The following is a 25,976-nucleotide window of genomic DNA, read 5'->3' on the forward strand; positions in this document are numbered from 1 at the left end:
TGGATCTAGGTCTTCAAGCTTCCAGCTAAATTTTAACTACCTGTAGTAAAGAAAAAATCAAAGTAAGTGATCTAAATTCCATCTTTAAGGATAACAGATGAAGAAACAGCAGAGATGTGTGAAATACCACTCCTGCCCTTTGAGACAACATTGAAGAATCTGATGGATATATTCCAAATGCAAGAGGACAACAGCTTTCTTGACCTTTGTGCAATGGTGATGAGCTTCACTCAGGCTTCTTTCTTTCATTCTTTCTTTTTCCTTTTTTCTTTCAGAACACTTTGAACCAAATGCATAGAAGGTAATGCAAAGAGCAAACTTTTTCCACAATGCTTTGACAGGACATTTTTTGCCTAGATTTAAAACTTAGAAAATTGATCACTGACATTTTATATGAAACCATTTTTCTTTGGAATACTCAATATTTTGTTTTTTCATGAAATATTTTTGGATAATGTTGCACTTTAGAGTTTGGTTGAATTTCTCTTCTAAAGTCCTCTGCAGAAACATTGCCAAAAACATTGCTATCTCACATCATTTCAATGGCCACCTGGAAAATGTTGTTGATAATACCAAGACATAGCTACATGGCTCCCCTACTAAGCTGGTACTATCTTGTTCATCCCTATTTCATTGCATATCATCTTACAATAGTATTGTTTGTGACCCTATGAGAAAATCCGTGGCAGATGCAGTTTTTTTTTTAATACTATTACTGGTACAATCACAGCCAGCATTAAATTTCAAGCTGATTGGTAATTCTATTAGAACTTTGCCCTGACTCAGATGGATTTCAGAGATCTATCAGTGGAATTCCTTGATTTATGATGGAATCAGTGAGCATGACTGGCCTGAGTGACCCTGTTTGTGGTCAAAGATAATACTGAAACTTTTGCAAGTGAAGGTGGCCATTCTAAACATGATGTTAGATGAGATATGGCCTAAGGTAGCTAGAAATATCCTGGCTGATAAGTCTAATTGAAGTCTGAAGTCAGTACTATCAGGTTTAAGAACACTAGGCCATATATCATTTTCCTAAGTCAGAATGCTTTTTGTTGAAAATTATACAGCCTAACATCTGGAAATGATTTTCAACAATTGTGCCATCCCAAATAGAACCAGGATGCTCTCCTCCAAAAAAAGGAAGCCAGTCTGGTAGTCCTCTGCCATAAACAAACTTGACAACAAAAGGAAGAAACTGTTGCAGAAAAGAGGAAAATCCCAGAATGCAAAAAATTCCCTTAGCAGCCCCAGTAAGAAGCTGAGATCCCTCATAAAATCCTCCAAACCTAGTTATGAAAATAAAATTGCCAAAGATTCCAAAGACAACCACATGGCATTCTATAACTATGTCAAGAATCTAAATGGCAATGCTCAGATCTGCTCTGAGCTACAACAGAATGGCATTAAATATACCGATCCCAAGGATATTGCCAATATCTTGGCAGATCGATTCAGTGCCAACTTCACCCCCCTCTCACCCCCGAAAGGGCCCATCTCAATACCGAAGAATTGCCAAATTCCAGTAATAATGGCCACACAGGTAAAAACGTACTCTCCAAAGCTAAGAATACAGCATTTATGGGACCAGACAACATCCTGGGCTGTGTACTACATGAACTACAAAATGAACTGGCACCTCACCTAAGTGTCATGTTTAATCATAGCCTGACCTCAGGCTTCATGCCCACTGAATGGCGTACAGTTATCCCACTCCACAAGGGGGGGGGGGGTCCACCTTGGATCCTGGGAACTACTGCCCCATCAGTCTGTCGAGCTGATCTGCAAGGCCATGGAACGTATTATCAAGGAACTTATAAACAAAAACATTGGCAACCTTCAAACATTGGACCCCACCCAGTTTGGGTTTGTGAATTGCTGATCTTGTCTCCTGACCCTGATTGACTTCTTTGAATCAGTCTCCAGAGCTGTGGACGAGGGAAAGGTGGTCCACACAGCCTATCTGGACCTCGCCAAGGCCTTCAACACCATCCCCCACTCTGGAATCATAGATAAGCTTACTAAGCTGGGCATTAATCCCTATGTCACTCGATGAGTTGCCAGCTGGCTTACTGACAGAACCCACACTGTAAAAGTAGCCAACTCCAAATCCAGCTCCAGACAAGTGACAAGTGGAGTACCTCAAGGTTCAGTCCTGGGACTGCTCTTGTTTGGCATCTACTTCTCTGAAGTACAGGCCAACACTAAGGGACTCTGGCTAACAAAGTTTGCAGATGACTGCAAACTGGGAGCCATTATTAAATCCCCAAATGATGTGGATATTCTACAAAAGGGCCTTACAAAAACAGATGCTTGGTGCCAGAGCCATGGGCTCAAGCTCAATGCCAAGGAATGTATAGTTATCCCCTTTGGGAAAAAACATGTACCCATGAATTACCACATAGGTGGCAGTACACTAAACACTGAAAGTATGATAAGAGACTTAGGGACACAGGTGTACAGTGGTCTCACCTTCGATAACCACATTGCCACAACAGTCAGGAAATCCTTCTATGTGGCACACTTCATCACTAAGGGATTTTCATCCAAAAAAAGGAGGTCATTGTCCCACTGCACTCATCCCTCATTAGACCCATTATAGAATACAGCGCCCCATTTGGTGTGTACCTCTCAAGACTTGGAAAGGCAGCAGAAATACTTCACTAAAAAGAATCACAGGCTTAAAGCAGATGCCTTATGCTGACCATATAAAAAAAACTCCAGCTATACTCTGTCACATATCGTCTTCTCAGAGACGATCTCTTCTTAACATACAAGACCATGTCAAATCCAGAGCTGTTGGACATGCTACACTTAAAGAAATCCCAATCCCTCAGAGCCACGCAGTCCAGGGATCTAAACATTGTCATCACAATAAACAAAACATGCTGAAGGGATAGGTTCCTGACCCAGAGACTCCCCAGACTCTGGAATAGACTGCCCATGCATGTCAAGTACAGCGCCTCTTTGGCCCTCCTCAAAAGGAACCTTGATGATTGGATGGGAGATAGGAAATTCACCCCGGGGATCATGTCAGTCGCCCTACTAGACAGTGGTCCAGGGAAGTAAATATTGTGGGAAGAAATAGCCAGGGAATTGTTATGGCTAGGCTGATAGCCTAGTACCAACCTATGAACCTATGAACCTATGACCTTAGATCTTACATTTTCTAATTTATCAAGACCCAAGGGCATCCAGAAATGAAATTATTATCTTTAAACTTCCAGATGTTGATTCTAGAATTGCATTTGCACCAGAAGGTAATCTAGGTAGGAATAAATATGATTCTTAAACAGTTTGACAGCCACTAAAGCTATATAGGCATCTGGAGAGAGCACCAGATGCTATCATCAAGCCAAAATGAACATGTTGGTTTCTCACCTAGAACTTGAAACGCCTGTGGGGTAGAAATACTAGAAATTGGTGATAAGCATTCTTGAGATGCAGAGTGGCCACCTGAGCCTTTGAGGGTAATAGAGGAAGACTGGGAAGATAGAGCGATTCAAGAATGGACAATGTGGACAGAAAATATCTGGAAGAGTTTTGTAAGGTGCTCATTATGTGGGTGAAGTATTTGAATGGTGAGACTTGGGGTGACAGACGATATGGGGGCTGCAGAAGAATGAGATACCTTTTGGGAGAATTCACAATCTACAGGTAGAAGTGGATTGACTACTCAATGTTGAAGAGAAAGTAAAAGGACAGGATGACAATGGCAGAGTTAACTGGGAGATTACAAGCAAGTGTAGTAGTACTGGATAAAGAAAAAAAGAAAGTAGGAGATATAGCCACAAAAGTGCAGACAAGAAGAAAGAAACCAGCATGTAAGGACAGGTATACAAAGCAGTGGCAAATGATGGAAGGGACAAAGACCCAGAGGTGGACATGCAGAAATCAGTACCACAAGGACAGCAGAAGATAAGTATGCAAGGAGACACACTTAGCTATGTGGCAGGAGCAGAGGGCAAAAGGAGTCAACAGACAAGAGGACTTGTAGAAACAGTAGAGGGAACTTGTGAAAGAGATCAAATTCAGCACAGGAATGGAGGCAAACAGAAAAAAATGGTAAAGAGGGTTTGGGTGGTGGGAGGGAAGATTGTAGATACAATGGGTAGACAGACCTATGGGACAGCAAATAAAGGAGAGGAAAACCAGTGTGGGGACAAGGGACATGGTTTTGTTGACTGTCAACTAAATTGCCAACTGGACTGAGAAATCTGGCAAATACAGGAGAGATCTGATTACAGATAACCCAAACTCAAGACATAGATCTAGCAAAGCGTGAGAGAAGGAGACCACAAGGGATCACCAGTGGAGTGACGTGGCAGCATTTTGTGCTGCAGCAGACTAATGTAATGGTAGGCTTGGGAATTTGCCAGAGATAATTCCACTGAGGACCCGGTCTACCTTGACTGTGCCAGGGATCCACATTAATAGTTTAAGTGTTTTATGTGCTTCTTTTAGCAGCAGTGTGCCTGCCATAAAGCCTAGCAGCCTTGGGTCAATAAGCTACTGGCCAATTGGAGTCCACTTGCCCAGCTTGGGTTAACTGGGATAGCTCTGACAAACATGAACTAAGAAGTGCTACACTAAGTTTAGGTTCACTGACTGAACACACTTTGGAAGTGGATGATATGATGGTAAGGAAGAGTCTGGACATCCTGTGTATCCAGAAGACAAGATGGAAGAGCAGTGCAGCAAAGCTACTTGTCTGGGATCCGGGGGATGGCAAGCAAGAAATGGTGTGAAAATTGTGATGAGGGAGTCTTCAGAAGACAGTGAGGATGTCATCAGAATTAGTGATAAAGACATAGTAATCAGACTCCAGTGAAAAGATAGGGGAGTATTTATAATCTCAACCTATGCCTCACAGCAAGGTTGTGATAGTGAGGAAAAGAGTACATTCAGGCAGCAGCTGCATGACTTACTAGATAAAGCAGGACTGCATGAGTTGGTGTTAATAAGGGGGGACCTGAATGTTTATATCAGGACAGACAGAACAGGATAGGAGGACTGCCCAGAATTAGAGGTGGAACAGATGAAGAAACAAAGACATCAGAGTAGAAGCCAAAGTAGCTCTAATTGTAGAGAAGGTCAAACAAAACAAATTACAGTGGTTTGGTCAGGTCTATATTGGATGATCAAACATTTAAAAGTTCGACTGTCATATGGTCAACACCATATGATCGAACTTTTAAAAGTTCGAACATCCAAAAAAAAAAAAAACTACACAAATAACCTACCTGAACGTTTTAAGTGGAGGGAAGCCCCCTGCACCCCCCACCCTCACTCTTTAAATATACCAACTCCAAGATTGCACTACAGTGCAGAAAAGGGAACTCTTCCCATTCCACACTGTACGTACATCTCCGTTAAAATGTTAGAACTTTCAAGAATTCGATCATATGGTGTCGAACATATGATACTCAAACTTTTGAAAGTTCGAGCATCCAATATAGACCCAGTTTGGTCGTGGATGCAAGAAAGCAGAAGACAATCTGGTGAAGATGATTTGGGAGAAACTGGAAAAAGACAAGATGAAATAAGGACACTAAGCAAACAGATGGGTGGATTGTATAAGAGAAGACCTGCGACAGTCAGGCATGACTATTGAAGAAGGTAGCAGAGTGGCACTGAATCAAGAAATATGGTGACAATTAATGTGGCACTCCAACCCCATTAAATAAAATTGGGAAAAAGGGGACTGATAGTGATGATGATGATAATGAGGATAAGAAGTAGAATAAATGAGTTTACAGCAGCAAGAAACTTAATAAATAAATAAATCATGCAAGCAATCACATATGAAAAACACTTTTTCAAGTATTTCAAATAACCTGCACAGAACCATTTAAATATTAAAATCAAAGCACATGATCAAGTATGTAAGCCCCTCAGCTGCAATACCAGTTTTAAAGGACAAAATTCAGTCAAACCTGATGAACATAAAGCATTCAGTCTAGCTATCCACTCATACTCATAACACTGCTCTGTTATTGGTATCAACTCCCCTTATACCATTAAATATTAGCTGTAAAACACAACACGTAAAAGAGTGCATATCCCCATCTCCATAACATCCTTCACTGCAACAGTTTTTGAGTTTCATTTATTGGTATCATATACATGTTATGCTATCTTTAAACCCTCTGTTGGTTTTACCAACATAGAATGCAGTACATTTTGAACAAACAGCAACTTAAACTAAGTTGATAGATTTGCTGTCAGCATAATAAGAAAAATACAAAACTTTCTTAGCAATAGGATACATATAATAATCAATTTTTAAAATAAAATTAGAGTATTTACATTTCATACAAGAAAATGACCCTTTGTAAACAACAACTGATGTTTCCTTTTTTTCTTTCTTTATATAATGTTCTGTAACCCTAAATGCCTTTTAAGACTTGATTAGGCAATAGCAGTCCAATAAAAATAAAAGTACAAGTACAAATACATATCAAATAATACAAAGCGTGAGCAATATTGCCCATAGTGGAAAAATATCGTGCAGATACATTTTAACAAATTCACACAGTTAAAGTCAAAAGTCAAAAGCTATTTACAATATTTACAGAGTGTGACAGAGCTTATGGGAATTAGCTATAGAAGATTATAGCCAGCTATAAGGTGCTTAGGAACTCAGGAGGATACCCTCCCAAAGACGTTTGTTAAAGTGTTCTAGTTAGGGATAATGCAGTTACATTTCCATTTGGAGGAGAGGTAGGTGTAAATCTGAGTTTTGAAGTTGTTTGTGTTTGACACTGTCCTTAGTGTGGAAGGGAGAGAGTTCCATTTCTTACCTAAGGAGAAGGAGAGGAGAAGTTGTCCAGCATTTGTTTGTTTTTGAAAACAGTTCTTGGGCTTGGCCCACTATTCTTTGAATATTTTGTGAAGTCAAAAGGATCATCCAGTTCTGTTTCAAAATATTTATAATATATTTACAATTACTAGTGTATGTCTTAATATAAGGAAGAAAAGTATTAATAACATCAGAACATGTACTATACATATTTACTTCTTCAATAACATTAAAATATGGATTCATAGTACATTCACTTAGATATTTCACATTAACTAAAGCCTTATTGATGTAATCCAAGTTATAACCACATGCAAGAAAAGCATTAGACATCAGAAAGTTCCTATATTAAAATCCTTATCATTATTAGTAAGTCTGGATAAACAACAAAACTGCCCCTTCAGAATATTCTTATAAATATAATTAGGGTGCATACACCATCAGAGAAGGTAGTAATTTTTGTTAATAAGGTTTCTTAAATATCTTAGTTGCCAATGTACTTTCAGATTTCTTAAAAACACAAATGCCTAAAAACATGAAATTCATTATTCGATGAGGTAACATCAGAGATTAAATAGGAAGTATTAGTGCTCATACTGTTCCAATTCAATTTCACTGGAGCCCAATAACATAAAAACATCACCAACAAATCTGACATAAAAGAAAACAAACAGCTCTGGTCTCCTAGTCAAGCATTAAAGGATTTGCATATCTGTTTGTGACAGGGGTACCCATTGCTATGTCCATTCTTTAAAGATAAGCATCATTACAAATACAAACTATATTATTCTAAAGCATAGTCTATGTCACATCATCGAATGCTCTAAATGTCGAACACCTCTATTTAGAACCCTATTTGTTGAATCTTCATCCATCAAACGATCGTTTCAGCAAATCTTTTTCCCATGATAAGTAACCAGTGGGCTAACCTACCAACTGCATCAAAAATAGCATTTTTAAAACCCACCCTGGTGGGGGAGAGTGCCCCGCCAACTAAATATACCAACTCCGAGATCTCACTACAGTGGGGAAAAGGGAAAATTCCCAATGATGGCCCACTGGTTACTTACCATGGGAAAAAGTTTGCTGAAACGATTGTTCGACAGATGAAGACTTTGACAAATAAGGCTCGACAAAGAGGCTTCAATGATTACTGAGTTTGACTAACAGAAGTAGACCCCTAAAGCACTAACTACAATGAAGTGCAAATGGTATTTATAATACTGTTAGAGTTCACTGATGATTTGTCAAGCATATACCTAATAGAAGTTATACCTTCATTAGGAACTGATGTAAAAAGTGACTTTATATCCATCATAACAAACATAAAAGTCATTTGAGAGTTATAATCGCATCATTTACTCAATTTGCTCAATTTCATAGCAAATTCACCTGTTTTGATGGCAACATGCTCTACAGCACTCATATATGGTCTTAGAATATGTTCTAAATAAATCCAAATAGGTTTATTTAACCAACCTCGTCCAAATATATCAGGTGCATGAGAGGGTCTGATAAATCTTTATTGGATTTTAGGTAGACCAGAATGACTGTTAAACAGGTTCAATAACAGAAGAGTATTTAAACAAGTCTGATGTTATACTAGAATTTAAAAATAACTCTCATTTTCTGATACTGAATTTCAGTCAGAAGAGTAGGGATTAGAGAAGGAATTTTGTGTTTCAGGACTTTCTTCAAAATTTGAAGATTTGTATTTGCAGGAAAGTGTTGCTTCTGATTTCCCTCCAACATGCTTATTTTTTTAAAGACGTTATCTAAAATGAAAGAGGTTTTTCAGTAGGAACAGGATGAAGTTCCTATTTCCTAACAGATGCATTCTGATTTGTTACAATGGATATTCCCAAGTCTGCAACTGTTTTTCCTGTTTTATCTGCTTTAGGGAATGTTTTTTTTTTTTACAGCTTGTAGTTTACCTGGCAGTCAAATTCCTGCCTCTAGGAACTATGGTAGGTAGAGTATTCCAGACTTATGAATACTTGTTTTCTAACCATAAAGCAGACCCCACAGCAATATCCCTATCCAAAACTGCTTCTGCTAAACAAATTGCTACTGCTAATCCCATCCCTGCTAGCAAAGATGAGAAAGATTTGGAAAAAAAGTTTGAAGAAAGTCTATTTTTTTATGCCCCTTCAACATTCAGAATTTTAAACTGCCAGGACCATATGTTAAACATTTTAACGTCTGTCTTTTGAGGATATACAAATGTTAAATGTCAACCTTCCCTCTTCTGAAATGAAAAAATCTTTGAATGCCTCTACAGTATCTGCCTGTCACAAAATTAAACATCCTTTAAAGTATTCTTATGATGCTGATGATACAGCATCCAGAGTGGTTGCTTTTGTGTCATTCATGAGAAGATTTGCTAGGTTGTGTTCTCAAAATCTTCATGAAGATGTTAAAAATGAAATTTAAAATTTTCCCCTGGATGATGTTCTTCCAGACAAGATTTTAAAAACAATGGCAATGAGGATCTGAAAAGAAAGGTAAAGCTTCTCAAAACCAACAACAGTACACTAAGTCATATAACTATTTGCCTGTTCAGGCACCCTCCCCTTCCCACTCTGGCAATCTCTTCCTCTCTGAATCCTCATCCTTCTTTGTGGTACCAGATTGTTTTAGACAAATGGTTTACAAAAGTAATTCAGCCAGGGTACACTTAGCAATGGGAGTCCCTTACCCCTTTCCAGGGGATTTCTCCCTGCCCAGTAAGCCAAGTCTCCCTGTTTCCTCCAGTTCTGCAACAAATGTTCTAATGGAGTAATAGAACCAATGTCTGCTTACTGGTTGGACAAAGGGGTTTAATCAAGGATGTTTCTGGTGCCAAGGAGAAAAGGGACTTGGAGGCCAATACTAGACCTCTCTCATTTCTAGTCCCACAGTTCAAAATGCAATCCCTTCAGTCCCAATTACCTCTTATCCCTTTATCAGCCTTCATGGTAAAGCTAGATTTAAAAGATACATACCTTCACATTCCTATTGGCAAACAGTTCAGCATTTCTTAAGACTGTCTGTGTCTGGTTTACATTATCATTTCTCTTTCTTTCCCTTTTGACTGTCTGCTGCTCCAATGTTATTCAAAAAGTGTCTGGTTCCAGTAACTGCTTACAGCAGAGTTTAAGTAATTCACATTTTTCCATAGCCGGATGATTGTTTTGTATTTGAAGACTGTTTTCTAGTTTTCAAGAGTTGTTAGCAACTTTTCATGATCTTCTAGTCATTCCGAGTTTTCAGCAGAACTTAGAGAAATCTCTCATCCTTTCTTACTGAACTGTTTTCCTGGGATGTCTGTTACAGTCTAACCTGGGAAAAGCTTTTATTCCTCCAAAGTAGAGATGATCCCAAAGTTTTTCCTGAGATTTTCCAATCATCTCTAGGTATCTGTCAGGGAATTTCTTAGGGTTTTGGATCACATGCCTTCTACGATTCTTAATATTGCCCTGGCCAGACTCCACAAGAGGACAATTCAATGGTACCTCAGGTCAGTCTGGACATAGCAACTTCACCCTTCATCTTTATTTAAATAGAGATCTCTATTTTGTGGTGTGTAAGGAGGGAGGTTCTATGGTGGGTAAGCTAGCTCTCTTGCAATCCAGGTTTCCATCTTCCCTTCTCCCTTCCTTCTCCTCTCCAGTCTGTCACAACACATATTGTCATAATCGCGCCAAAGCACTTACCCAACCCCCAACAACCCCCATTCTCTCTACCTCTTCATAAGACCATAATATAACTTGAGAATCTGCGCTCTGCTAACAAAAATATTTTCAGACCTGGTATGGGGAGCAGTTTCCAAAGGTGTAAAAGTGCAACATCTGTGGAATAAGCTCGACAGACAAAGGCACATAAAAGTCAAATGGATAATAGCAGTGATAAATGTTTTGAAAACCCTAAATCATCTCTGGTCCCTAGGACTTTTACAAGATTTTACAGACAACATCACATTGATGTGGTACATAAGCAAACATGGGGTTAACCAGATCTTACACCCTTTTCAGACTTGTAGTGATCACCTGGGAGAGAGCAACTCAACTCAATTTGACCCGTGTAGCAGACAAACTAAGCAATACCAGGACAGATCCTCACAAATGGAAACTTCACCCTGGAGTCTTCAAAGACTTGATCTAACTGTGGGAATACCTCAAGCAGATCTGTTTGCCTCCTCCCAGAACAGACAACTGAAGAAATTCTGCTACAGGATTCCTTGCAAACAGGTCTGGAATATGTTAGAGTGTGCTCAACAATATACTAAGGTTGAAAGTAACTTTGCTACAATTATGCAACATAAATAAGGTATAAGATAAAGCTTGCTTAAATGTAGAAATAGAGTTTAGTAATATGTAATCAGCATCCATACTAAATTGCCATGGCTTGGAAAAGGAATCTGCTGAATGGACATTTTTCCCTTACAGACTTAAAAACAGGATGTATGCAAGAGCAAAAATGTAAAATCTGCTTTTAAAGAATGGACAATAACACTGTGACAATGTGTTTCCTCAAAAATATGTTTTTCTGCATGGAAAACAGGACATGGCACAAGAACAGATGTTCTTATATAAAGATCCAAATAAAATACAGGATGTTCACACTGTCAGCAAAGCTGATCTCTTACAATGTGTTTCCTCAAAAATATGTTTTTCTGCATGGAAAACAGGACATGCTTATCAGCATTGGCACAAGAACAGATGTTCTTATACAAAGATCCAAATAGAATACAGGACAATGTGTTTCCTCAAAACTGCATGGACAACAGGACACTGTTACAGGATGTTCACACTGTCAGAAAAGATGGTCTCTTACAAGACATTGTTAAACAAGGAAGCTTAGTATTGTTTCTACAGGATGAGCAATTCTCCAAAATAGAATATCAAGAGGAAATGTATATGTTTATGCATGACTAAAACTGTATATAAAGAGCTGTATAAATCCAGTTATGTTAGAGGTATGGTAGGGACTCATTTGTCCTAAGGTAAATGTTATATCTCTCACATCATCTGTACTATATGAGAAGTAAAGTTGGAACAGTACTGCTGCAACATTGTTCCATTTGGTTTATTATAAAAAGTTATTTGTTACTGCTCTCTAAAGTTGATGCTGCAAAGTATATTCTCTCATCAGTGTATATTCTGCAAGTTTCTGTATGCAACAGACTGTGAATGCAAATATAACCAGACTTTAAATTTTAGCAGAATCCAGCCAGCAAGACTGAGTGTCTTAAGAACACTTCAAATCCATCACACCAAGCAGTAAGCAGCTCCATGTAATTTTAGCTAGCCTGCATTTGAACCTACAATCTGCATTCAAACACAGGAGGAGTGATGGTAAGCCCTGCAGAGGGTCACTTCAATTAAATTGCAGTAACTAACATTTATGCGTATGTAAATCCTAAACAGAAGTATTCCAGTTTATGCAGCTTGCAGTAGTACAGTTTTGAGACTGAAGTTCCAGTCGCAGTGCCATAACCGCTAAGAAAAGGTGGATATCCACTAGCACGCTGCCTGTTGTACTTTCCCAGCTCTGCAACAACAGCCTGATCACCTGTTTCCTTGCTCACTGGTAAGACTTTTCGTCACATTTTTTAGTATGGATGCTATCAAGCAGAATTCTAGCAAATGTAAGTCAAGTTTTACTCTTAATGTAGCAGAACAACCAGATAAAATATGGAGTAAATTGCAATGTTGGTATACACAACACATTAGTAAGTGTAAACAAGTTGACATACCAGCATTATGTAAGTGGATTGTAACATTTGATTGGTATTTGCAACAAAAATGAAGTATATCATAGTAAATGTTTATTGTGTGATTCCTGCATTTTGTGTAATATGCCATAAACAAGTATTGTATGATATTGCTAAAAAACTAGACTGTGCAGACAGATCTGTTCATGATAAAGAATTAATTAAGGGTACACAGTTTTCATTATATCCAGATGTAAAGCAGTTATGTCCTGTCAGTACATTAATTTCTGAATTACAACAGCAATCAAATCTGTTATTGACAGTGTCCCCTGTAGATCTTGTAACTCCCTTTAAAAATTATGTACAAGCATGGAATGATGCCACGGCTACACATACAGATGAGGACAGAAACAAAGCTTATGATACATTGACAGAAGACTTTAATAAGTTTTTAAAAGAGAAACAAAATGAATTTAAAATGTTCAAAACTGACATCCAAGATCTCTGTCAAAAGTGCATAGGAGCTCTGCAGTCAACAGAGGAATCCAATAACAGGTATCATATATCCCTTAAACACTTACAGGTAGAAATGACAGACCTTAAACAGCATCTGAAGGAAAAGGAAGAAGAATTAGATGAATTAACAGAGACTAACCTCCAAAATACTATTTTGATATCCCAGCTTAAAGAAGAGTTAAAAAACACAAAACCAGTCCAAATTATAGAACAGGGACAGGGAACCAATACAGATTTATATACACAGTCTAGATTATTACAGAGTTTACCAAAGTGGAATGATAAAAAAGGCATATTTTATAACATGCTTACATTTGAAGAATGGGTGGCATATACAGCAGGATCTGATATATGGACAGATGCATTACTTAGATGTTTCTGGATTTTCATTCCCAAATGTTTTAAAACTTTCATACAATTAAAACAAGATGATTATCAGTTGAACACTAAAGTAGAAATTATTAGATAATTTTAAAATTACTATCACAGATAAATTAATGGAACAAAGTGATCATTTTAGACTTGCATTTCAAATCATATATAAAAAACAGAGACATGGGAAAAAGAGACATACAAAAACAGTTAATACATTGCTTCTTAGAACAAGTCAAAGGGGTTCCAGGGATATTAAATGTATCTACGAAGAAAATTCTGATACCCTCACTGATTTGGTACAAAAACTAATGAGGGGCGGACTATGGCGATGATGGGACTTTATACTCACACCATATCTTTGCATTTGAAGATAATAGTGAGCCATTTGAAGTAATTGGTGAAGTCAAAACAGGGAAGGCAAAGATGGTGTGACCAACCACCAGCAGAAAGAGCTGTGACAGCACCACCAGCTCCTGCCTCAGTACCAGGATCAAGCACAGGTAATGAGCAAAAGGCACCAACATGCTTCTTTTGTAAAAAGCAAAATTGTGATCATTACAAAGCCTGGCATAAAAAGAAAGAAGAACAGGGAGTGTTTCCAAAAAGAGAGCAAACAAATTTACAAGAAAAGTCAGAAAAGCAGGATTATGTACAAAAACAATATTAGTAAAACAGTTATAAGAGCCATCAATATACAGGAAAAGGGAAAGTATGCCCGGTAGATTTTCAAACAGTTTCACCTGTAAAAACATTTGATAGAACAGGCAAAAGGAATAGCTAGGCAACAGTTAAAAAAAGAGATTGAAAAACCTAAATATGTAGATCATTCAGACACAGAAGAAGATGACAAACAAAAACATGAGGTGTGTCATATTGCATTTGATAATAAAGGAGAGGATGAGTGGATTTCCTTACAATAGGGATGTGCCCCCCCTACTCTGGTATCTTTCCTGACTAAGATAGACGACCACTGATTGATATTTGGGTAGAGGGGTCACTGTGGAAAAATGTCTTAATAGACACAGGAGCAGCAGTATCTGTCAAAAACATACAGTTACCAGTAAATCCTATAAAAAAGGTTTGCATTTCAGCATCTAATGGCACAGGATGCTAAAATGTGGACATAAAGTTTAGTCAAGAGGGACAAATATGGAAGGGTGCATTTTTAATGCATCCATCTTGCACAAATACCATTATTGGTATGGACATTCTAGGACCTTTAGGCATAGTAATTGATTTACCTAATGAAATTCTGTGGATGGGAGACAAACAACAAAGAGAGGAAGAGCAAAATACAGGTTGCTATGCAATCTCTCTGCCTGACAAACCTGAAAACCTACAGGCTATATAAATACAGACAGTGAGGATGTATGGAAGCATTCAATTCCCAAATCTATGGTCCAAGGGTCCCAGTGATTGTGGGAAACTAGAAAGCCCAGTAGGAATAGGAAGTGATCAGGACTATATACCACCTTTTCAAAAACAATATCCTATTCCTAGGGAAGCAGAAGAACATATGGAAAAATGTATTGCAGAATGGGAAATTATACAAAAAGGCAACAGTCCTACAAATTCACCAAGCTGACCAGTTAAGAAAAAAGATGGTAGTTATCGTCTTGTTATTGATTTACGAAAGGTTAATCAATATACCACTCCTAGAGCACACTTGATTCCAGGAGTCCCAGAGTTGGCTGCACATATTAAGCCACAAAGTAAGTGGTTTACAGTAATAGATTTAGCAAATGGCTTTTTTTCAGTGCCACTCAGGAAAAAAGATTGGCCAAGATTTGCCTTTACATTTAAAAACCAGCAATATGTTATGACAAGGTTACCACAAGGGTTTCAAAACAGTCCAGTTATTTTTCATCAGACAGTAGGATCCATTCTACAACCTTTGGAAAAGGATGATTCAGTAATACATTACATTGATGATATTTTAATTCAGTCAGAAACAGTAGAGGAGCATGTACGGTTTCTTAAGAGAGTTTTTCATACTCTACAGCAAGCAGGGTTTAAGGTTAAAAGTGAAAAAATCCAGTTTATGACACAAAAAGTTAAGTTTCTAGGTACTATTATAAAACCAACAGGAAGATCTCCTTGCCCTGTATGTGTACAAGGCATTTTACAAATGGAAAAGCCACTGACTATAGCAGACTTACATAAATTCATGGGAATCATGAATTACAATAGGAATTTATAGAGGATTATGCAGGTGGCTGCTCTGTTACATGAACAAAAGAACTCCACCTTTTAGAGTGGGGATCTCATGAAGAGGAGGCATTTTCACAGATAAAAATAAAACTAGCACAAGCTACAGAACTAATAGCGCCCACTCCAAGGTTACCATTTGTGTTACAAGCAGCAGCAGGAAAAAACACTGTCTGTGGTACTACTACAGGAATGGCCACATGGTAGTGACAACAGAATGGAAAACAGTCACTTTCTTTAGCAGAAAGATGACTCCAGTGGAATTGGGCTACCATCCATGTATACAGCAGTTATTAGCCATTTACTGGGGTATTAAACAAACTGAATATTTGACCGTATTTTCCAGCATTATAGTACAAACACCACATCAAGCTGTAAAAGCTTTGATAGACAGTTTTGAAATGAATAAAATTACAGATGGTATTAGTCAGGCAGTCTTTGCAAAATGGATGGCATTTTTGGAATGAAAACTGTTACTATACAGACAGGGGATAAATACCATTTGTCAAACCATATGGGATATGAAGGAAAACAGCATAACTGTTTAGAAAAGATAATGTCACCTGAGGTGCAATTTTAGCATCTGATTTTGATCACTTTAAGCCATCCATCTTTGTGGATGGAGCACGATATTGGGACCAAGGCAGATACTGGACAGGATTTGCCATAGTTCCAGAGAATCCACAACTGGGTTCTCCTGAACTAATCAAGTTACCAGGGCATATGTCAGCTCAAAGAGCTGAACTGCTAAAGTATTACAATCCTATTAACATTTTTTCAGATAGTGCTTATGTAGTAAATTCTTTAAGACTACATATGGAAACCTGGGTAAGATGAGGATTTGTGGATAGTGTAGGTAAACCATTACGGCATGCTGAAGTATTAAAAGATATATATAAAGTTATAACAATGTCAAAACAACAAGGACAGTATAGCATCTTAAAAGTAAAAGCACATCAAAAGCCAACCAGTGAAACTTACAGATTAAATGTGTTAGCTGATACCTTGGCCAAACAAGCAGCACAAAATGGAAAAGAACTTCCAGAATATGAGTATGCCAATGTACAAGTTAGTGTCTTAAAAGAGCTAGATAAAGAGTCAATAGAGAAAGACCTTGTAAATATACAAAAACAACAGGGCTTAAAAGAAGAAACCGATCAGTGCAGATTGGCAGGTATACCACCAAAGGAGTACTATGCATACACAACCTCCAAAGGGTTACAGTTGCCATATGTACCATTTCAGTTGGCATGCCAGTTGGTCAAGTTAAATCACCAAATACTGGGCCATATAAGAACTGATAAGTTATGGGCAGTTGTAAAAGAAAAGTATTGGAACCCAAATTTAAAAAAGGTCTGCAAACTGATTATAGAAGAATGTTTAATATGTCTGCAGGTAAATGCTAAAAGCAAAAGACCTCAGTTACAGGATGGGCCATGGTATGCATTTCAAATAGATTATGCAGGTCCATTACCAACAACAAAGGGAGGTTACAGATATCTACTAGTAGTAGTGGACATCTTTTCAAAATGGGTAGAAAAAACCATGACTGCAAAGGCAACAGCAGAAGCCTTATGGAAAAAATATTTTCTGTCATTGGGGATGGCCACGGGTCATAGAGTCAGACAATGGCCCACAGTTTGTTAGTGATCTCATTAAACAAATGTGTAATTTGTTAGGCATACAGCAAAGGTTTCATGTACCATACCATCCACAATCTAATGGCATTGTAGAACGTATGAATTGGACGTTAAACTAAAAGGCATGCTTGGAAAAGGGCAATACATGGGTACATCATCTGCCTGGTATTTTAATGGGTATTCGAGCAACACCAAACAGCAAAACAGGTATTTCCCCATATGAAATAATGACAGGCCTAAAATGCCCATACAATTGCCATTTGATCCAGATTTACCTAATGGTAGGCCCATGCTAGAAATTAGCAAACATCAGGAATGGCTAAAACAACTTACTAGTAGATGGGACTATAATGTTCCATCTATGGAAAAAGGTGCCAATAATACCAGCTGAAGAAAACCTTCCCTGTGGGACCAAATTATTGGTAAAAACATTCCAAATGGAAGGACCATGGGCTAGCAATTGGCAAGGCCCTTTTGAAGTAGTGGAACAAATTGGACCATTAGTGTACAAAATCAAAGGAAAAAAGAAAAACAGAACAATGTTGGTACATAAAGATCAACTAAGAATGATAAAAAATAGTGAACAATGTAAATCTGATTAAATGTATTCTTTTGTAGGTTTCCAACTGAGAAAACCCTAATGAAATTGACATAGTTTAAAGTGCATCCTTTTGGAAATCCAGTTTCGGATGACCAAAGGCAAAATGATTCAACAATGGAATTTCTATTTAAAGGATGTTTTTTTTTAATTGATAATAGCTATCATACTAACTATTATTGTACTGCTTAGTATTAAATTATACTTACAACCTGTTAATCAAACTGTAAAGTTACATAAGAGAGAGAGTAAAGAAATGTGGAAAAATGAACAAGACTGGTCACCATCTTTTAACACTTTTTTAGCAAGACAATGTTGCTATGCAAAAAGCATGAATGTTTCTAATTGTTGGGTATGTAGTTTAATACCAAAAATAACAGGGGTAATGCCTCTAATACCTGTTCCACTAAATTCTCTTAGTAGTTGGAGAGTATTAATAAATGAAACAGGAGATCAAGTTATAAATGTACAATTACGTAAAGCAAGAGTACAGTTATCTGCTATAGTGCAGGGGATCATATGTTTTCAACAAAATGGAACTGTTCCAGTGGGTAATAGCAATTGTATTCAAACAATTGAAATGATAAAGTATTTTCTCATGGTTTTCCTATTTTAATACCAATTAAGGGTCATTTAATATTAAGTGACACAGCAGTATTTCATTTTCACAAAATGACAAAATGACTGTAAAACTAATACTACATGTTGGAGAAGTAAAACAGATAAAAACTTTACAGTTGTACATGATAAAACTCCTACTATGGGGCAAGTAAATGGCAGTCTGGTAAATAGCAGTGTTGCTCTATCAGATGGGTTATATTACATCTGTGGTAAATATGCTTATAAATGGTTACCAAAGGGATGGGATGGCACCTGTTATATAGGATTAGTGGTACCAGCAATGCATCATGTAAAAGAGTTACCAAAAGGAAACATTAGAAATACAAAAAAGAAAAGGGATATATTACCTGTAATTGAAAGTCCAGAAAATCCAGTAGACACCTTAGATACATCACGTATATATCATCAAAATCTTGATTATATTAAATTAAAAGATATGGATTTAGGAGATGATGTAATCTCTGGAGCAGGTATTTTCCCTTGGTACAGGGCTGCAAAAGCCATCTGGGAATTGAGAAAACTATCTAAACTAGTTGAGGTATTGGCAAATTCCACTTTCAATGCAGTTCTTCACATTACTGTCGAAATGACAGCAATATGAACTATGGTTTTGCAAAATCGAATGGCATTAGATTACATATTAGCATCACAAGGGGGTACATGTGCTTTAATAGGAGAACCATGTTGTACATTTATTCCAGACAAAACAGAATCTGTAAAAGCACATTTAGAAGTGATTGCACAAGTGTCTCAACATACTAGAAAAAACTGGAATGATGACTGGAGTGAATGGTTTAGTAATCTATTTACAGGATGGACAGGAAAAATCACTGTATTTTTAATTTCTTTTATTGTTATTGTAATGCTTGGTTGCATATTATTTACATGTATTAAAGTCTGCTTAGCAAAAGCTAGTCAAGTTACTGTTGTTAATTGTCATAATGAAAAAGTATTACCAAATAATGCTGAATTTATTTCTCTAGTTTAAAATAAAAAAGATGGAATTGTTAGAGTGTGCTCAACAATATACTAAGGTTGAAAGTAACTGCTGCAATTATGCAACATAAATAAGGTATAAGATAAAGCTTGCTTAAATGTAGAAATAGAGTTTAGTAATATGTAATCAGCATCCATACTAAATTGCTATGGCTTGGAAAAGGAATCTGCTGAATGGACATTTTTCCCTTACAGACTTAAAAACAGGATGTATGCAAGAGAAAAAATGTAAAATCTGCTTTTAAAGAATGGACAATAACACTGTGACAATGTGTTTCCTCAAAAATATGTTTTTTTTGCATGGAAAACAGGACATGGCACAAGAACAGATGTTCTTATACAAAGATCCAAATAAAATACAGGATGTTCACACTGTCAGAAAAGCTGATCTCTTACAATGTGTTTCTTCAAAAATATGTTTTTCTGCATGGAAAACAGGACTGGCACAAGAACAGATGTTCTTATACAAAGATCCAAATAGAATACAGGACAATGTGTTTCCTCAAAAACATGTTTTTCTGCATGGACAACAGGACACTGTTACAGGATGTTCACACTGTCAGAAAAGATGGTCTCTTACAAGACATTGTTAAACAAGGAAGCTTAGTATTGTTTCTACAGGATGAGCAATTCTCCAAAATAGAATATCAAGAGGAAATGTATATGTTTATGCATGACTAAAACTGTATATAAAGAGCTGTATAAATCCAGTTATGTTAGAGGTATGGTAGGGACTCATTTGTCCTAAGGTAAATGTTATATCTCTCACATCATCTGTACTATATGAGAAGTAAAGTTGGAACAGTACTTTAAGCTGCAACATTGTTCCGTTTGGTTTATTATAAAAAGTTATTTGTTACTGCTCTCTAAAGTTGATGCTGCAAAGTATATTCTCTCATCAGTGTATATTCTGCAAGTTTCTGTATGCAACAGACTGTGAATGCAAATATAACCAGACTTTAAATTTTAGCAGAATCCAGCCAGCAAGACTGAGTGTCTTAAGAACTCTTCAAATCCATCACACCAAGCAGTAAGCAGCTCCATGTAATTTTTCAGAATATAAATACCATCTCATTCCCATGGTTGGAAATGTTCCTGTATGTTTTTTCACCTTTTCCACTATTTCCAGGGTTCTTCTAAAGATTTGGAAGTACTCCCCAAAGATTATGGATCTCCCCTATTTTGAAACTGGCTAAGGTAATTACCAAAGGCTTCCCACAGACTAGATTTATTCACAAAAGTCAGAGGTTGTTTGATACACTCCAACATGGAAACATTTCAATTGACTGTCTGGATGATAGAATTTTGATACCTTTAAGACACCTTTTGTATAAGGGTGCACAGCATGTATTGAAGGAGGCTAAAAAGACTGCTACTAGGAAATCACATCTGTGTAAATGGAAAAGATGTTTTCGTTGGTGCCGTTCCAAGGGTTTACTATTGCTTATTCGAACAGAAATACATTTTCCGTTCAAATAAGCGAATGGTAATACCGAAAGTAAAAAAAACTACCGTTCACAATGTCGAACCAAATGCTCAACGCATTTGACTCAAAATTGTTGTCAAAACCACCACGTGATAGCCATATAGGAGCTGATGTAAATCAAACTCCTATACAGCTATCACGTTTTTGCAGGGAGGCAAGCACCCCTGCACCCCCCACACACTCCCTACTTCAGGGACGTCGGGAGGCATGCGCAATGTACTGATTTCAGTAAAACTTCTTAGAAGAGGGGGTAGCATAAAAAAAAAAGTACGTATTTTTAATGGTTGTTGGCTCCTTTAAGGGAGATACGAGCCAGTTGGAAGTGAGTTCACGTCATGTCCGGCTAGCCGCAAGTGGGAAAGAAGATGATCGCAAATGGATTATTTATTGTGAGCGGGAAATGTGAAGATGGAAGGCAATTGAGTGTCACAAACAGATTATCAGGTAAGGTGTGTGTGTGTGTGTGTGTGTGTGTGTGTGTGTGTGTGTGTGTGTGTGTGTGTCTGGGGTTTGCATACATAATGTAGCTTGATTTTGATCACTTGCCATCCCTTTAGCAGTGATCAAGATATGAGGTGCCATATCAACTTGCACATCTGTCTGCAGATATTTCACAAAGTACCGAACACATCAGTCCCACCATCCTACATGAATTGATGTCACAGGGGATCTCTCCCTATCTCATTGCCTGTTTCAAAACTAAATCAACATCCCTTGTCCCTTCATGTTATTTTTGTTCTGTTAATATTTCTGCAAAATGTGGAAATAAGAAAATGTCGTATGGCTTGCAATATCTAACTTACCATTCAGCCCAAATATGCGCCTGATTTAAATGCTGTGTTTTATACTTTCCTGATTATTTTACACTTGTTTGTGTTGATAAACTGAAGGCAGATTATATCTATCCAAAAGCAAAACATGTACAAGAGTGTATTTCAGCCCACCTACCTCTCAGCCCCTCAGTCCAGCCACCTACCCATCCTATAACTCATCAAAGCTTTGTAGCTCTCTAGCTTACCTCATTTTCTCTTGACTGTTTCCTATCCAGTATCTTCACCTTCATCCAATCGCATTTCCCTCTGCTGTTTGCACAATGGCTGTACCAGACTTTTTTTCTCTCCTCTCATTTCATTGTCTTCTTTTCTCCTTAGTTGCAACACTATCCTGATCCAATTCTCATCCATTTCATAGTGTTTCTCTATTTTTTTTTTAATGCAACATAGGCAATTTATTCCTCAAGGGCAACAGGCACTTTATTTGTAGATGAAACCATGAAATATAAAGTTGTTTGCTAGCAGCAGCATCTTCATTAGTTACAGATTTCTTTAATGTGGAATTATGTAGATGGCTTTTACTAGTTCAGAGATTGTGCATATTTACTGATACTGGTGAACTGTAGAAGTTTGAGTAGACTTTTATGATGGAAATGTTATGAATTGGGCTGTTTTGTCATTATTGGTGCATGCATTTTGTTTCATTGTTTACTGGAAAAATGTTCAAACCAATAAATTTAAAATGCTCTGTAACAACTATACTGTATTGTACAAGGAATATAATTTAATACAGTCAGAAAGGTGTATCAAAGAGCACGTGTATGTTTCATGTGCAAGGGGCCTATGATCTGAAAACAGCCCAAAGTTAATCTTTATCTGCCACTGGCAAAATGTATTTTCTTTGAATGTGGGTTTCAATGCTGTTTCAATGAATGTGAGTTTCAAGGGCAGAGAAGTTTTAATGCTAAGTCAAGTTTCATTGTGAGACTACATTGCTTTGTTTAGCAGATATTTATTGGTGTTTGTGCTGTAAAATGCAAAATAAAACTTTTCTGGCAAATCATTTAGGAATGAAGTCACTAAATAATGACCGACATTAAGTTTCAGACGTCACAATCTTCAGAAAAATGCATGCTAAAGCAAGACCTGTTATTCTATCAACTGTCTTATGTTTATACAAGATCATTTTCTAGTACTGTTTGTATGTTCCCCCAATATATTTGGCCTTGTCCAGATTTCCTGCATTGAGGTTGAGAGGTATCTGCAAATAAATCGCTTTATAGAATTAGGAATATCCAAACCTCTCAACTGTCCCCAATTTTGGCTCAAAATGTTGCTCTCCCCCTAATAATCTCTCCGTAAAATAGCAATTTTGGAAGAAAATGTGGAGGGTTTACAATTATAAATAACTGTAATGATCAGAGTTATACATTACTTTTATTTCAGAAATGCATGTAGATTCTCTAATTTTGTCAGCTGCTCAAGTTAACAGTGCTCATATTAAAATGGTGTCCCTTCTTTGACAGGTTCCCAGCTGTATTGTGTGGCAATTTTATATTTTTGCATCACATTTTTGGTCCGTTTTTCATAAAACTGCATTTTTCTGGCAAATTAGTGGCAAATCATTAAAGACTGAAGTTAGAAAATGATGGCAGACATTTGAGTTTCAGATTTCATACCTTTCAGAAAATTCGTACTAATGCAAGACCTACTACTATTCTATTATCTTTCTAAGTTTATAAGAGCAATATTTAAAAAAAAATGTCCTTATTTTTGGGCCTTTGCCTCATTTTTATTTATGGGTTTGTTGCTCTAAGAGGTTGAGAGGTAGGTGTGTGTGTGTGTGTGTGTGTGTGTGTGTGTGTGTGTGTGTGTGTGTGTGTGTGTGTGTGGTAGGTAGGTAGCATACCTCTCAACTGGCCATATTTTGCAGAATGTCCAGATTTTTGCCCCATATTTTTTGTCTGTTCCTCATAAATTTTGGGATTTTCTAGAAAATCATTGAAGGCTGAAGTTGCTAAATAATGACAGACATTTGAGTTTCAGACTTCATGTCCTTTAGAAAAATTCATACTAGCACAAATCCTGTTATTTTAGCAACTTTCTCATACTAGCACAAATCCTGTTATTCTAGCAACTTTCTAAGTTCACGAGAGCATTATTTAATATCTGTCCCTGTTTATTTTAGGCTTTGTCCATATTTCTTGCACTAAGAGGTAGGTAGGGGGGGTGTGTGTAAATGAAACACCCTAGTTAGGGGTAGCAGGTAGTTAGTAATTTACTCAAGCTCAAAATCTGTACCTTAGTTACAGAAAACAAAAGCATGAGTCCTCTACCCCAACTACCATGCTGCATTTTTCAAAGAACTGACTTTTAGGTTCATTTTCAAGTCAAGGAACTGAGTTTGAGTGAATCTATATTATATTACTGAAGAGGCATTACAGCGAATGCCTCTTCATCAACACTAAAAGAGCGAACCGTGAATTACGAGAATGGCCGTAGCTTGGCTGGGGAGGGGGGTAGCAGTTTGAGAGCTGTGAGTACAAATTTGAAAATCCTAGCTACGCCCCTGCCCTACTTATATAGTCTAACTCCGAGATCGCATTACAGTGGGGATGTGGATGAATTTCCATGCCCCACTATACCATTATCTCTTTGTAGATAGTCAATTTCCACTTATGCAAAAGCAGTTGTGCATTCGCATAATTGGAGTTGACTATCTGGTGTAAAACTGCTTGTGCATTCGACATTCTGTTTTTCAGCACATTGCAGCAGATAGAATGTTGTTCGCACAAACAATAGTAAACCCGTTCCAAGAAACAGGACACCCTTAAGGTCCAGCTGCCTGTGGTTCTTGAATATTTGTGTGAGTTTCTGTCCTCTGGCCTTTCTAAATCCTCTGTTAAAGTTCTTTTACCAGCCATTTCTGTTTGGCTACCCTTGAATCCCCCTTTGCTCCCTATGCCCATGTTAAGACATTTTTGAAAACAATTTTATATATCCACCTACCTGGAAAACAGGTGGCTACTCCTTGGGAATCTTAAGTTTATACTTGAAAAGTTTACTATTTTTCAGTTTGAACCAACTCATCAGGCTGAATTGTGGTTCTTAACATGGAAGACCACTTTACACATTACTCTGGCTTCTGCTAAGAGAGAATCTGAGTTACAAGTTCTTATGCTGAGTCACCCCTACTCATTTTCATAGGGATAGTTTTTTTTTTTTGAGAATAAGCCTTTCTCATATGCCTAAAGTCGCCTCATAGTTTACCTGGTGACAGTCTATATCTCCCTGTCTTTTTTCCTGGCCCCAAAACAAGGGAAAAAACATTCTTCATACTCTGGGTGTCCACAGGCAGCTCAGATAATACACACACAAAACTCGGTCCTTCAGGAAAGCTGATCAGACATTTTTCTCCAATGAATGTAAGAAGATAGGGCAATCAGTGAAGAGGCAAACAATTTTGATATGGTTGTCTCATGCCATTTCTTTTTGCTACTCTAACTATAATAAGCCACAAGCTGGGTTAGGGCCCATTCCACTAGGGCTTTGGCTTCTTTGGAGGCTGTCTGGAAAGGGAGAACTCTTAGGATTATTTCTAAGGCAGCAATCTGCTCCTTAGTACATAGTTTTACAAAGCACTACAAACTGGATTCCTTTCCCAGGTCCAGAACAGGCCTTGCTAGGACCAAGACCATTCTCAAAGAGCTCTTGGAGTCTTGATTCATTTACTCCTCCCCCTACTCTGTCTCTCTCTATTTCTCTGTCTCTCTGTCTCTCTCACAATTCGGCTTACTCAGAAATCTTGCATATTTTACTTTATTTATATGATTCCAACTGCTACCACAGTAGGCTGGTCTGGAAGTCTGTGAGTAGGGAAGAAGAGGTGAAGCTACATCAAAGATATTTATAATCTTAAAAAAAAACTAATTAGATCCAAATGCCAATAAACTTGTGGTTGTTGTTGTGTCTTTCGGCTTTTCCCGGTTAGGGGTCGCCACAGCGGAACTCCGGTCCGCTAATGATTGGCAGTAGATTTTTACGTGCCAAGTTGCAAGCCCTGATGCACAACCTTCAGTGAAGGTATGCCCATTCATGCATGTCCCCACACAGAAGACGCTCTAGCTAAGAATCGAACAGGACAACATCTTACTGTTTGGCGACAATGCTACCGCAGCACCACCACCGCAGTCCAAATGCCAATAAACTACATAGGCAAATTGTCTATGACAACACTCCAAAGTTTTCAAATTGCACAATGCCACT

Source organism: Protopterus annectens, chromosome 11.part0 (assembly GCF_019279795.1).
Source record: "Protopterus annectens isolate FY-2018-M chromosome 11.part0, PAN1.0, whole genome shotgun sequence".
In the NCBI taxonomy this organism is placed as follows: Eukaryota; Metazoa; Chordata; order Ceratodontiformes; family Protopteridae; genus Protopterus; species Protopterus annectens.